Raw genomic sequence first — 5280 nt, 5'->3', positions numbered from 1 at the left:
CCCCTACATTCGTTTTCGAGAATTTCGTGGACTCGGACAAGCGGTCGGCTCGCGATTCACCCGCGTTAAGGATGGTTCTCTCGCTCTTTTCTCTCCGCGTACCGCCGGGCGACGACGCGCCGCGGTTCTCTTCTACCGTTTGCGCGGAAGGTGGCGCGCACCAAGACTCGCGTAAGAGGCGCGAGCGCGCGCTGGCGCACCGGGAGACCGCGAGCGGAATAACGCAACGTGTGTGCGCGTGACTTCTACTCCCTCTCTCCTTCGACAGTTTCCGGGCGCGCGCGCGCAGGCTCCCTATCTTTACTTACTGCGTGTGTGCGTACGCTGCTCTCACTCTTCCTTTTCCTCGGTGTTATTTCAGACGACGCCAAGGGGCCGCCTCTCGGGATGGCTCGTCTCGGGCGAACGTCCAACGATCGCTCGTACACCGTTTGCGCGAACGGGCACGGTGGCCCGGCGCGCAAAGACGCAAGCAGTTTCGAGGTACTAAAACGACCCTCAGCCAGGCGTGGTCCAGGAATTGTATCCGTGGACCGCAATGTGCGTTCGAAATGTCGATGTTCATGTGTCCAGCAGTTCACAAGTTGACGCGCAATTAGCTGCGTTCTTCATCGACCCACGAGCCAAGTGATCCACCGTTCAGGGTAATCGTTTTGCAATTCTTGCGTTCAACGAACGCTTCGTTCATCCATCTTAGTCTCCTCTCCGAAGAGAGAGAGATAAAATCGTTGGCCCTTCGATCAGCCTGGCCGCGCGCGTCCGAGCACGCGCGCGGACCGCCGCCACCGCTGGGGAGGCTACGGCACAAAAGTTGTTTCGCGATCGCAGCGTCTCTTCCCCATATATATAATATAATATAATATTTGGAAGAGCCGGGGCGGAATGTTCTTTGAAGAAACCGTCGGACTTGATCGGGTGATCCGTCCTCTCGCCCGTTCGTCCGATAGCCGCGCGCTCGCGTACAAACATGCTGACCACTACCCCGGTGCGAGGAGGGGCGCGTTCACGAGCGTTGCGGATGCACGGACGGGCGTAAGTTACCACCGGTACGCGCTAACGCCGGATCGTAACTCTGCGCTTGGCAAGAGCGCGATCGGGAAAGCGTCTCTGCTCCGAATCGCATTCATGTAATTTCGCAATTTGCGCAACGAGCCTCAACGGGTCGCGCGCGACGCGACGCGACGCCGGTTGCGGCTACGTAGCTTAAGGAGGGAGTCTCGGATAATCCTCTCCTCCTCCATCCCGCTCGCACGACGCCGACCGCACCGAAAAAGGCCGACGGCGCTCTGCTGCTGGCTTCCCTTTCTCTCTCGGGTCGTCGCAGAGGCGCGCGGCGTTCGACGCGCGTCGTCGTATTAGTACATGCGGGATATAATCCGTCTATTCCATTTTACTTTCATATCTGTTTTCTTTGTCCATTCAGTCGCCGACTGCTGCGAGCGCGCGTCCAAAAGATTCGAGACGCAGAGCAGGACCTCCGGAACGTTAATGATCCTTCCGCAGGTTCACCTACGGAAACCTTGTTACGACTTTTACTTCCTCTAAATGATCAAGTTTGGTCATCTTCCCGGCAACATCGGCAATGCCGAGACATTGCCGCGCACCAGTCCGAAGACCTCACTAAATCATTCAATCGGTAGTAGCGACGGGCGGTGTGTACAAAGGGCAGGGACGTAATCAACGCGAGCTTATGACTCGCGCTTACTGGGAATTCCTCGTTCATGGGGATCAATTGCAAGCCCCAATCCCTAGCACGAAGGAGGTTCAGCGGGTTACCCTGGCCTTTCGGCCAGGGAACACACGCTGATTCCTTCAGTGTAGCGCGCGTGCGGCCCAGAACATCTAAGGGCATCACAGACCTGTTATTGCTCAATCTCGTGCGGCTAGAAGCCGCCTGTCCCTCTAAGAAGATTTGTTTGTACGTTGGTAGTAAAAACCCGCCAGCCGAAGCCGGGGGCCTTCGCGATACCATAAGGTACGCCTATTTAGCAGGCTAGAGTCTCGTTCGTTATCGGAATTAACCAGACAAATCGCTCCACCAACTAAGAACGGCCATGCACCACCACCCACCGAATCAAGAAAGATCTATCAATCTGTCAATCCTTCCGGTGTCTGGGCCTGGTGAGGTTTCCCGTGTTGAGTCAAATTAAGCCGCAGGCTCCACTCCTGGTGGTGCCCTTCCGTCAATTCCTTTAAGTTTCAGCTTTGCAACCATACTTCCCCCGGAACCCAAAAGCTTTGGTTTCCCGGAAGCTGCCCGCCGAGTCATCGGAGGAACTTCGGCGGATCGCTAGCTGGCATCGTTTATGGTTAGAACTAGGGCGGTATTTAGTCGCCTTCGAACCTCTAACTTTCGTTCTTGATTAATGAAAACATTTTTGGCAAATGCTTTCGCTTCTGTCCGTCTTGCGACGATCCAAGAATTTCACCTCTAACGTCGCAATACGAATGCCCCCATCTGTCCCTATTAATCGTTACCTCGGGGTTCCGGAAACCAACAAAATAGAACCGAGGTCCTATTCCATTATTCCATGCACGCAGTATTCAGGCGAAGGTAGCCTGCTTTAAGCACTCTAATTTGTTCAAAGTAAACGTACCGGCCCGACTCGACATTCAGTAAAGAGCACCGCGACGGGATATTAGTTGGGCCGCCCCTCGCGAGGCTAAGCCCACCGGTAGGACGTCCCACATCACGCCAGTTAAACACCGCGAGCGGTGAACCGACGGTGTGCGACACAGATTCAACTACGAGCTTTTTAACCGCAACAACTTTAATATACGCTATTGGAGCTGGAATTACCGCGGCTGCTGGCACCAGACTTGCCCTCCAATGGATCCTCGTTAAAGGATTTAAAGTGTACTCATTCCGATTACGGGGCCTCGGATGAGTCTCGTATCGTTATTTTTCGTCACTACCTCCCCGTGCCGGGAGTGGGTAATTTGCGCGCCTGCTGCCTTCCTTGGATGTGGTAGTCGTTTCTCAGGCTCCCTCTCCGGAATCGAACCCTGATTCCCCGTTACCCGTTACAACCATAGTAGGCGCAGAACCTACCATCGACAGTTGATATGGCAGACATTTGAAAGATGCGTCGTCGGTGCTAGGACCGTGCGATCAGCACAAAGTTATTCAGAGTCACCAAAATAAACGGTGGACGAACGGCGAACCGCCCGCCACCGATTGGTTTTGATCTAATAAAAGCGTCCCTTCCATCACTGGTCGGGACTCTGTTTTGCATGTATTAGCTCTAGAATTACCACAGTTATCCAAGTAAATGTGGGTACAATCTAATGAACCATAACTGATTTAATGAGCCATTCGCGGTTTCACCTTAATTCGGCATGCACTGAGACATGCATGGCTTAGTCTTTGAGACGAGCATATGACTACTGGCAGGATCAACCAGGGAGCTTCGTGTTCGGTTACTCGCGTGGAGCGGTAACTCGCGAGCGAGCCCAAAGGCCCGTCGCTATTAAGCTCTTACTTCTCGCGCCGCCGGTCTTTATTAGCCGGTCGGCGACACTCTCTATCTACTTACTACTTATTACGCAACACACTTTATGCGTGCGTCTCGTCTTCGCGAGAGGAGCGAGGCGGTCCGTGTATATAATAAACCTCCTCCTCTCTTACTACAAGATCATTCTCCATTTTATATTATGTATTATAAAAAGATCATACTCATTCTCATTTTCCCAATGTAAACGCACGATCGCGAGAACAGCGCGATTTACCCTGACGCTAGATCGACGATGCCGATGCTTAGACTTCGAGGATAAATATGCTATCGTGCTTTTAGCACGCACTTATATTTCGCTACGGCGTACAAAGCGTGCGGGAAGAACGTTGTAATCGTCCTTCCACGCCACTCGTATCCGTGGTGTAAACGTTCGGTAAGCGCGACGATTCCGCTGCTGCGTCCTAGACGAGAGGGAATCGCGCGGCCAACACACTAGATGCGTGCGCGCCACATAAGAGCCATTCGGTCTTGCGACACCGACTCGTGGCAATGCTGTGCTCGTAATAAAAGTGTGTGCATAAAATAAGCGCCGAAGCGCGACACGTCGTACCTCTTATAATACCCAACCGGGCGGCCAGGCGGTCGGCGACGACACGGCTTTGCTTAGCGAGCGCGAGCTTGAGCTCGTCGAAACTTTTTCGACGAGAGCGTAAATACAATAGTCTCTTCCCTCATAGAGACGCTTTAACTCGGACTCTGTCCGATAAAGCACAACACAAATCGCCGTTTGTGTGTTTTCTTCTCTCCTCTTAAACAATAATAAAGCTCTCTGTATCGTTCGTTTTAAACGTTCTCGAAAAGACAAGAACGCAAGAATCGTGCGAGCCGCGCGAAGAACGCGCAACCGCCCGTTCGTCCGATTCGGTTCGGTTCGACGCGCCGAGCGCGACGTACCTCTTATAATACCCAACCGAGCGGCCAGGCGGTCGGCGACGCACGGTACTACGCACGGTCGCTTATGAGTGCGAGCGTCGAAATACCCACGCGCTCGAGGCTTTATCGCTGAGAACGAAAGGCGAAAAAACATCGTTAAAAACATTGTTAGGCGAAAAAATATTGTAAATATTATAAAAAGCGTTAAAAATCCGATCGCGGGCGGTATCTCCGGTGTACGGAAAGTCGAAAATCGTCAAAGTCCCGACGCAGGCGGTACCTCCGGCGCACGGACTGTCGACCACGCACCGACCCGTTCCCGGACATCCGGAGTGTGCACGTCTAGGAGGTAGCCGGCGGTGTCCTCTAAAGTCTTCGTGGAATATTCGCCACACCGTAGTGTGCTGAGCACCCCCTCAACTTGGAGTTTTCTTGCCTGGAGTTTATAAACGAATCCCCAGCGCTCCGAGTTACCGTGCGATGTGACAAACTTCTGACAGCTCGCAAGCTTCGCCTTCCTCACCTCTCTGCCGTATTTCCGCAAAGAAGAGCGGTATTCCAACTTGAGAGAAAGGTAAGTGGACTTGTCCCGCTCTCTCTGGAGTGCACGCCTCTTTCTGCATACTCCCTTTTTGAGTATAGTTAATTATAGTTCGACCGTCCACCACGGGTTGGACTTCCTAAATCGTCTTTTTCTTGGCATCGACGCGGAACAGGCTTCGGTGAGTACCGCTGCCAACGTCTCCGCCATCTCATCTACTCTATTCGCAAAACAGACATCGAGGACCTCCAGTCTCGATCTTGAAAGATCAGTCAAGCTCTCGGAAAACCGCTCCCAATCAGCCCGACGAGTGTCAAACCTCATGTTCGCGGCACCCTGATCTCCACCTGA

The 5280-nt window shown here is 53.2% G+C and overlaps 2 non-coding genes across 2 annotated transcripts; both read right to left on the bottom strand.

Annotated features, from left to right (window-relative positions):
• Window positions 1-492: 492 nt before the first annotated feature.
• LOC138943840 (5.8S ribosomal RNA) lies at window positions 493-647 on the bottom strand. Its single transcript, XR_011448557.1, has one exon. It is a non-coding gene; the product is annotated as a 5.8S ribosomal RNA (ribosomal RNA).
• An 839-nt stretch (window positions 648-1486) lies between these two features.
• Window positions 1487-3407, bottom strand: LOC138943842 (small subunit ribosomal RNA). The gene has a single exon (XR_011448558.1). It is a non-coding gene; the product is annotated as a small subunit ribosomal RNA (ribosomal RNA).
• Between the last annotated feature and the right edge of the window lie 1873 nt (window positions 3408-5280).

This window comes from Polyergus mexicanus, unplaced genomic scaffold (genome assembly GCF_030449975.1).
Source record: "Polyergus mexicanus isolate NDT 795.1 unplaced genomic scaffold, iyPolMexi1.0 SCAF_46, whole genome shotgun sequence".
Lineage (NCBI taxonomy): Eukaryota > Metazoa > Arthropoda > Insecta > Hymenoptera > Formicidae > Polyergus > Polyergus mexicanus.
Note: the sequence above shows the minus strand (reverse complement) of the source record. Positions and strands in the feature narration are given on the sequence as shown.